Here is a 9390-nt window from a genome sequence, read left to right as displayed (position 1 = left end):
GGGTTTTAAAAATCTCCCTTTTCAGTTGATTCTAATACATGCTAAGGCTTAAGAACCAGTGCTCTGGTAATCCCAGCACTTTGGGAGGCCAAGGCGGGCAGATCACTTGAGGTCAGAAGTTCGAGACCAGCCTGACAAACATGGTGAAACCCCATCTCTACTAAAAAAAAATACAAAAATTAGCCAGGCGTGGAGGTACACACCTGTAATCCCAGCTACTAGGGTGGCTGAGGCAGGAGAATTGCTTGAACTCGGCAGGTGGAGATTGCAGTGAGCCAAAATCCACTGCACTCTAGCCTGGGCAACAGAGTAAGACTCCATCTCAAAAAAAGAGAACCGATGCTCTGGAATTAAGGTAAGCCTTTCAAACAGTTTTCTTCAGCAATGTCCTAGGCTTTCCTTTCCTAGATCATTCCATGGCATGAGTTACTGAAAGCACACCACAGACTCAGCAGCATGTGGTATCTAGACATTCTCTAAGGCAAATGACAGATCTCAGTTGGGCTCAAAGGTTCCATCTTGACGGTGGCTCACACCTGTAATCCCAGAACTTTGGGAGGCTGAGGCTGGCAGAACACCTGAGGTCACGAGTTCAAGACCACCCTGGCTAACATGGCAAAACCCTGTCTCTACTAAAAATACAAAAATTCGCCAGGCGTGGTGGTGGCTGCCTGTAATCCCAGCTACTCGGGAGACGGAGGCAGGAGAATCACTTGAACTTGGGAGGCAGATGTTGCAGTGAACAAGATTGCGCCACTGCACTCCAGCCTCGGTAGCAAAGCGAGACTCTGTCTCAAAGGAAAAAAAAAAAGTTCTCTATCTATAGCCTCGGGGGTTTTGGCTTTTAAGTCTTTTCTCCACTCCATTCCACATCTCACAAAGACAAGCTTTAGGATTTAAGATGGTTGGAAGTAGAGATTTGTGATATATGAAGACAGGAATAAAACAAAGCAAGATCCGGCCGGGTGCGGTGGCTCACGCCTGTAATCCCTGCACTTTGGGAGGCCGCGGCGGGCGGATCACGAGGTCAGGAGATCGAGACCATCCTGGCTAACACGGTGAAACCCCGTCTCTACTAAAATACAAAAAAAAAATTACCCGGGCGCGGTGGCGAGCGCCTATAGTCCCAGCTACTCCGGAGGCTGAGGCAGGAGAATGGCGCGAACCCGGGAGGCGGAGCTTGCAGTGAGCCGAGATGGCACCACTGCCCTCCAGCCTGGGTGACAGAGTGAAGACTCCGCCTCAAAAAAAAAAAAAAAAGCAAGATCCATTAGACTTCAGGAAGATTTTTAAACTGTATTATTCAATATGCCAGGGTTTCCTTTCTTGGAGCTTTTTAATATGAGTAGGACTTTAACTGCAGTAAGGTGTGGCCCTACTTAGTCTTGGGTGGCAGTAGAATTGACTGAACATTGTCATTCTCTGGTATTAACCTAGAAGGACTGATAGCCCAGGACTGAACAGGACAAAGCCCTCTACAGCCTAGGCTGAGATAGAATAGAGACAAACATACCCTCTTCCCAGGCTCTGGAACAGAGACACTTTTTTAAAGTGAGTGGGAGGGAAGGGGGATTGTAGCCATAGGGCGGTCCAAGCACATGCCTGAGTGGCTGGACTGGCTTTTAATTTTTTTGTTTGGCAAGGTTTGCACATGCTCTTGCCCTAGAGTGTCACATGCATGCTTCACAGCAGAGGGCACTGCTGTATTCTCCAAGCCATCCTGCTGAAGTCTGTAGCTTCCACTCCTAGCTATGGCCTGTCTGTCAAAAAGAAGCTGCCTCTGTGGCCTTCTCCCTAATCCCTTGAACTCAAAGCCCAAAAGGTGTAGGGGAAAGAGAAAAGCTACTGCTACATTAGGTGGAGATGGCCAAAGGAAAGATGCTGCTCCTCCGCCCCACCCACACACATGCCCCTATAGGAACTCCTAGTAGCCAGAAGAGAAAACTGCTTGAAGCACGTCTTCGAAGTGTGAGGAGAGGTCCTTAACTCACTGCCTACCCTAGTGGGTCATTTCCTGATAATTCTCCCCAGAAGGGTAGAACCAAGTCCCAACATGGATAGAGATTGATGCACATGTGCCCACGTGTCAGTAGTCTTAAGTGGAAATTCTGAGTTGCAAAACAAAAAACTAGGGCTTAATTATCTTCCTTATGGAAAATTGTATTCAAAGTCAACATTTTTTGGTATTTTTTATTTTATTTTATTTTGTTTTTCTTGAGACGGAGTCTCGCTCTGTCATCAGGCTGGAGTGCAGTGGTGCAATCTCAGCTCACTGCAACCTCCGCCTCCCGGGTTCAAGTGATTCTCCTACCTCAGCCTCCCAAGTAGCTGGGATTACAGGCACGTGCCAGCACGCCTGGCTAATTTTTGTATTTTTAGTAGAGATGAGGTTTCACCATGTTGATCAGGCTGGTCTCAAACTCCTGACCTCGTGATCCACCTGCCTCAGCCTCTCAAAGTGCTGGGATTACAGGCGTGAGCCACTGTGCCTGGCCTAATATAAGCCCACTGCTTTCTTATAATATCATCTCATTGTATAGGGACTATATGATTTGATTCATGTTATTTTCGGGAATAACAATAGTAGCTAACGTTTTTCAGGTGCTTACTGCATACAAGACTATCTCTAAACTCATATATATATGTATGAGTATATATATATATGAGTGTGTGTGTATATATATATATATACACATACACTAATTTTCACAACAAGTCTGTGAGACAGGTATTCATTATTATGTGCATTTCTTTATGAAGATAAATAAATTGAGGAACAGAGGAATTAACTCTTTTTAATTTAATTTAATTTTATTTTTTGAGACAGAGTCTCACTTGTTGCCATGGCTGGAGTGCAGTGGTACGATCTCAGCTCACTGCAACTTCCACCTCCCAGGCTCAAACAATCCTCTCACCTCAGCTTCCCAAGTAGCTGGGACTACAGGCATCTGCCACCACACCTGGATAATTTTTGTATTTTTTTTCTAATTTTAATTTTTGTTTTGTTTTGGGTTTTTTTTTTTTTTTTGAGACAGAGTCTTGCTCTGTTACCAGCCTGGAGTATAGTGGCGCTATCTAGGCTCACTGGAACCTCTGCCTCCCAGGTTCAAGCAATTCTCCTGCTTCAGCCTTCTGAGTAGCTGGGACTACAGGCGTGTGCCACCACGCCCAGCCAATTTTTTGTATCTTTAGTAGAAGACGGGGTTTCACCATGTCGGCCAGGCTGGTCTCAAACTCCTAACCTTGTGATCCATCCACCTCGGCCTCCCAAAGTGCTGGGATTGCAGGCCTGAGCCACTGTGCCCAGCTCTCTCCCTTCTAACTTTCATGGAGGCAATCTGAGCTCTAGTCTTCAACTAGAGCCTCCCAAAGTGCTGAGATTACAGGCATGAGCCACTGCACCCGGCCAAGTAACTTGCTTAAGATCACAAAGCTAATTAATGGTGGAGTAGGGATTTGACACAGGACGGTATTGCTCCAGAGCCTGTCCACTTCATGGACTTTGCTGTTACCAAACATTCATCAAAGAACAGTATGTCTGGCCAGGCGCAGTGGCTCACGTCTGTAATCCTAGCACTTTAAGAGGCCAAAGTGGGAGGATCCCTTGAGACCAGGAGTTTAAGACCAGCCTGGGCAACATAGCAAGACCCCATCTCTATAGAATAAAAATCAACTTAGCTGGGCATGGTAGCGCACACTTGTAGCCATAGCTACTGGGGAGGGTCAGGCAGGAGGATGACTTCAGCCCAGGAGGTCAAGGTTGAATTGAGCTATGATCCATCCACTGTACTCTAGCCTGGATGACAGCAAGACCCTGTCTAAAAGAAAAGAAAAGAAAACAAAACAAAAACCAGTGTGCCTTTCCAGAGTTGGCACTGTAGTGGGTGTTAAATCTATAAAAGCCTCAGTGGTAAGCTCTTGAGAATTTAGGGTCATAAGGGTTGCTTTGGCTTAAGATATAAGGATAAGAGCAGGCACTAAAACTCTAGCCCAGAGACCTCAATACGGGGCTATGTAGGGAGTGTGCTCAGCATTGGTGTCCTTGCACTGGTATTTATTCATCAGGAGGTCAAGTGATATTGAACAGAAGTCTTTTGAGCTAAAAACTTCTCGAGACTGGGCACTGTGGCTCATGCCTGTAATCCCAACACTTTGGGAGCCTGAGGAGGGGCGGATCACCTGAGGTCAAGAGTTTGAGAGGAGCCTGGCCAATGTGGTGAAACCTGGTCTCTACTAAAAATACAAACATTAGGCCAGGTGCGATGGTTCACACCTGTAATCCCAGCACTCTGGGAGGCCAAGGCGGGTGGATCACAAGGTCAGGAGATCGAGACCATCCTGGCCACCATGATGAAACCCCGTCTCTACTAAAAATATCCAGCTACTCGGGAGGCTGAGGAAGGAGAATTGCTTGAACCCAGGAAGTGGAGGTTGCAGTGAGCTAAGATCGGGCCACTGCACTCCAACCTGGTGACGAAGCGAGAGTCTGTCTCAAAAACAAAAAACAAAACGAAAAAACAAACATTAGCCAGGAGTGGTGGCAGGCACCTGTAATTCCAGCTACCAGGAGGCTCAGGCAGGAGAATCACTTGAACCCGGGAGGTGGAGGTTGCAGTGAGCTAAGATCACACCATTGCACTCCAGCCTGGGTGATAACAGCGAGACTCCGTATCAAAAACAAACAAACAAAAAACCTGCTTCTTAGGCTGGGTGCAGTGGCTTAAGCCTATAATCCCAGTACTTTGGGAGGCCGAGGTGGGAGGATTGCTTGAGTCCAGGAATTCGAGACCAGCCTGGGCAATATAGTGAGACCTCTGTCTCTACAGAAAGTTTAAGAATTAGCCAGGTGCAGTGGTGTATGTCTGTAGTCCCAGCTACTTAGGAGGCTGAGGTGGGAGGATTGCTTGAACCCGGGAGGTGGAGGTTGCAGTGAGCTGAGATTGCACCACTGCACTCCAACCTGAGTGACAGAGGGAGACCCTGTCTCAAAAAATATACATTAAAAAAAATTTTTTTTTTGAAACTGCTCTTTGTCAATCTCAGCCCAGGACCTGGGTGACCTCTGCCATAGAGAAGGGAATGTATTAGGCCATTCTTCCATTGCTATAAAGAAATACCCTGTAGGCCGGGCACGGTGGCTCACGCCTGTAATCCCAGCACTTTGGGAAGCCGAGGCGGGCGGATCACAAGGTCAGGAGATCGAGACCACGGTGAAACCCCATCGCTAAAAATACAAAAAATTAGCCGGGCGCGGTAGCGGGTGCCTGTAGTCCCAGCTACTCAGGAGGCTGAGGCAGGAGAATGGCGTGAACCCGGGAGGCGGAGCTTGCAGTGAGCGGAGATCGCGCCACTGCACTCCAACCTGGGCAACAGAGCGAGACTCCCTCTCAAAAAAAACAAAAACAAAAAAAGAAATACCCTGTAATCCTAACACTGGGAGACTGAGGCTGGAGGATCACTTGAGCCTAGGAGTTCAAGACCATCTGGGCAACATGGTGGAACCCTGTCTCTATGAATAATTTTTTTTTTTAAGATGGAGTTTCGCTCCGCGCAGTGGCTAACACCTGTAATCCCAGCACTTTGGGAGGCCGAGGCAGGCAGATCACCTGAAGTCAGAAGTTCGAGACCAGCCTGACCAACACGATGAAACCCTGTCTCTACTAAAAACACAAAAATTAGCCGGACAATTTTTTTTTTGGTTTTTTGGCATTTTTAGTAGAGACGGGGTTTCACTGTGTTAGCCAGGATGGTCTCGATCTCCTGATCTCATGATCTGCCCATCTCGGCCTCCCGAAGTGCTGGGATTACAAGCGTGAACCACCATGCCTGGCCTTTTTTTTTTTTTTTTTTTTTTTTTTGAGACAGGGTCTCACTCTGTCACCCAGGCTATAGTGCGGTGGCATGATCTTGGCTCACTGCAGCCTCTGCCTTAGCCTCCCAAGTAGCTGGGACTACAGGCCCATACCACCATGCCTGACTGACCACCATGCTTGCCTGGGAGACTGAGCAATAATATAAAGAAAAGAAGTTTAATTAGCTCATGGTTCTGCAGGCTTTATGGGAAGCATGGTGTTGGCATCTGCTCAACTCCTGAGTAGGCCTCCAGAAGCTTACAATCATGTCAGAAGGTGAAGGAGAAGTAGACATGTCACACATCCAGAGCAGGAGCAAGAGAGGGAGGGAGTGACGGGAGGAGGTGCCACATACTTTTAAATAACTGGATCACTTGTGAACTCAGTGACAGCTCACTTATCCCCAAGAGGGTGGCCCAAGCCATTCATGAAGGATCCGCCCACATGGTCCAGACACCTCCCACCAGGCCCCACCTCCAACATCAGGGATTACATTTCATCATGAGATTTGGACGGGGACAAATATCCAAACTGTATTAAGGAGGAATATTTCCTTTTCTTTTTTTTTTTTTTTTTGAGACAGAGTCTCACTCTGTCACCCAGGCTGGAGTGCAGTGGCCGGATCTCAGCTCACTACAAGCTCTGCCTCCCAGGTTTACGCCATTCTCCTGCCTCAGCCTCCCAAATACAGGCGCCCGCCACCTCGCCCGGCTAGTTTTTTTTTGTATTTTTAGTAGAGACAGGGTTTCACCGTGTTAGCCAGGCTGGTCTCGATCTCCTGACCTCGTGATCCGCCCGTCTTGGCCTCCCAAAGTGCTGGGATTACAGGCTTGAGCCACCGTGCCCGGCCTAATATTTCCTTTTCTTTATCAGGAGTATAAAGTAGGAGGCATGGGGAATTCTCTCCCTGTTCTGTTCAGGCATAGGTTAAGGAAACACCAATTCCTTTAAACATATGCATCTGGAGTTGAGTTGTCAGTTCTGAGTATCACAGTTATTAAAATATGACACAGTCCTTGCCCTCAAGAAATTGACAAGGTAGAAAAGTAGAAAATGGTTCTTTTTGTTTCCATCCCGACAAGCATTCTGCTCTAGTAGTGTATACTCAGCAAAAGGAGCAAAAAGTGCCACTTCCAGCTCCAAATCAGCAGGTCAGGTGGTGGGGTCTGGCCAAGTTCACACACAGAATAATTAACTCCTGCATGCTACCTGGGATGACATTTATTCAGTGCTTGCTATATGCCAGGTATAATGCTACACCTTTTTTTTTTTTTTTTTTTTTTTTGAGTCGGAGTCTCACTCTGCTGCCCAGGCTGGAGTGCAATCTCGGCTCACTGCAATCTCCATCTCCTGGGTTCAAGCAATTCTCCTGCCCCACCGAGCCTCCAGAGTAGCTGGGAATACAGGCATGTGCCACCATGCCCGGCTAATCTTTGTATTTTTAGTAGAGATGGGGTTTCATCATATTGGCCAGGCTGATCTCGAACTCCTGACCTAGTGATCCACCCACCTTGGCCTCCCAAAGTGCTGGGATTATAGGCGTGAGCCACCGTGCCTGGCCTACACCTTCATTTAAATACTATACTCATTTAATCCTCACAACTGTTATGTGAAATAGATACTATTATCCTTAATTTTACAGGTGAAGAAATGGAAGCACAGAAAAATTAAGTGACTTGCCCAAGGTCACCCAGCTAGTGTCAGCATTTGAATCTAGGCAGTCTGTAAAGCTTGTGGTCTTAACTCTTTATTATACTGCTAACACCCCGGATTAGGATAGCAGAAGGAATTAAAGCTCAATGGAGAGAGAGAGGACTTGACAGAAGGTAGAATCCATGTAATCTGTCCATAAGAGGAGAAAATTGAGATTACAAGTGAAAGTGGAATAAGATACAGGGTCTTTGGGCATTTGAGGTGCAATCAGTGGATTGTAACGCCCTCCCTGAGCAGGATTTGTGTCTTAATCATTTTGCACCTAGCATAAAGCTGGACTCGTAATCAGTCTCAAAAGACATTATTGAATTGAATGATGGCTGAGTAACATCATCTTTGTAGAAAGGACTGGCTCATTTGTCATTGTCCACAAGGGGCAATGCTGCTTATCTAGCAGGTGTTGGCAGTCACAGAGGACATGGTTGGTGGAGAGGGTGTGCTGGAGGGTTGTCAATATTAGTCTTGGAGTCATATTTATTTGCAGAGGCTTCTCCAATCCTCATTAAAGGCCCAGTGATGTCAGGCTCTCCACCCCTGTACCCAGATAGAAATATGCACCAGGCACTTCATTTTCTCTCATGAAAAGGCTGGCCTGTTACAGGTGGGATTGTTCATTGCTCCCAGCCCATCAGCTTGACACTGTATTCTTGGTCTATTCTGTGGGGACAGCCCTAGAATAGACACTGAGTATCCATCAGAGTAGGCACCCTGAGCAAACTTCCTTTCCCAAACTCTCTTCCTGCCCCAAACTTGATTTGGTTTGGTGGCTGGAGGAGAGGGAGGGCAGAGGAGACACCCCTTGACCACCTCACATCTTTGTTGGTTCATGGGTCTCAGCCCTTTCCTATCATCCCAACCAGCCTGAAATTGTTACTTTCTGCTTTATAAATTCCTTTTTTAAAGTATTGTCAGTTTAAAAAAAACAAAACAGAAAACGATTGTCTGCCTGTAAGAGCAGGTGTGAGAGAAAAGGAGGTGCCTGGAGCTTATTTCTCTCTGGCGGTGGGGTGGAGGACCTGACATCATGGGGCCTTTAATGGTAGCCCCCCAGCTTCACATTCCCTAACCTTTCTGGAGAGGAGGGCTTGGGAAAGGCACATGGAGGTAGGGTAGAGCTGGGGGAAAACAGGCCTTGTACAAAAGCTGAGTAGCCAGATGTTCACTTTACAGCTCTTCTATAAAACTGGCAGGGCAGATATAGATTAAAACGAAGGACAAACTCCATTTAAAGTGCATTACAGCTCAGGAACCAGCACCCCCTGGGCAGGAGAAGGGAGGGAAGGGCACAGAGGCCACATCAGTCTCCTTCCTTATCTAGGGCCACATGTCTCTCTCCTAGCTTTGCCAAGGGTGATTTACACCCCCAGCTGGAATGACTCTCTTTCTGGGCTGATTACATCGGCAAATGCCCCCCAGAGGCCACAGCAGGATGGCCATATTCAGAAGCAGCAGCCAATAAATCTCAGAGGTTTATATTGCGATTCTCAGTACTCCCCACTGGCCCTCTGCCAGGCTGGCTGTGGAAGTAAGGAGGGGGTCAAGTTAGAGGGTTAGGGGATGAAACCCTCCACTTCCTTTCATCACCCTCTTCTCCTTCTCTCTTTCTATGCACTGCTCATTCTTCCAAGCCATTCTGCTTCTGGCTTTATCCTGGGATCTTGTGGGATCCTGGGATCTTATTGACCTAGGCCCAATAAATACCCTTATCCTTATGGGTAGACGTCCTGTGTTCTGGGCACAGATGTGTTTCTACCTGGTTGTTTAATCCTGATAGAGTAGCTTGCTCTCTGAAACTGTCATCATGTGAAAAGGATGGGTTCCTAAT

This window comes from Macaca fascicularis, chromosome 6 (genome assembly GCF_037993035.2).
Source record: "Macaca fascicularis isolate 582-1 chromosome 6, T2T-MFA8v1.1".
NCBI lineage: Eukaryota > Metazoa > Chordata > Mammalia > Primates > Cercopithecidae > Macaca > Macaca fascicularis.
This window is presented reverse-complemented; position numbering follows the sequence as displayed.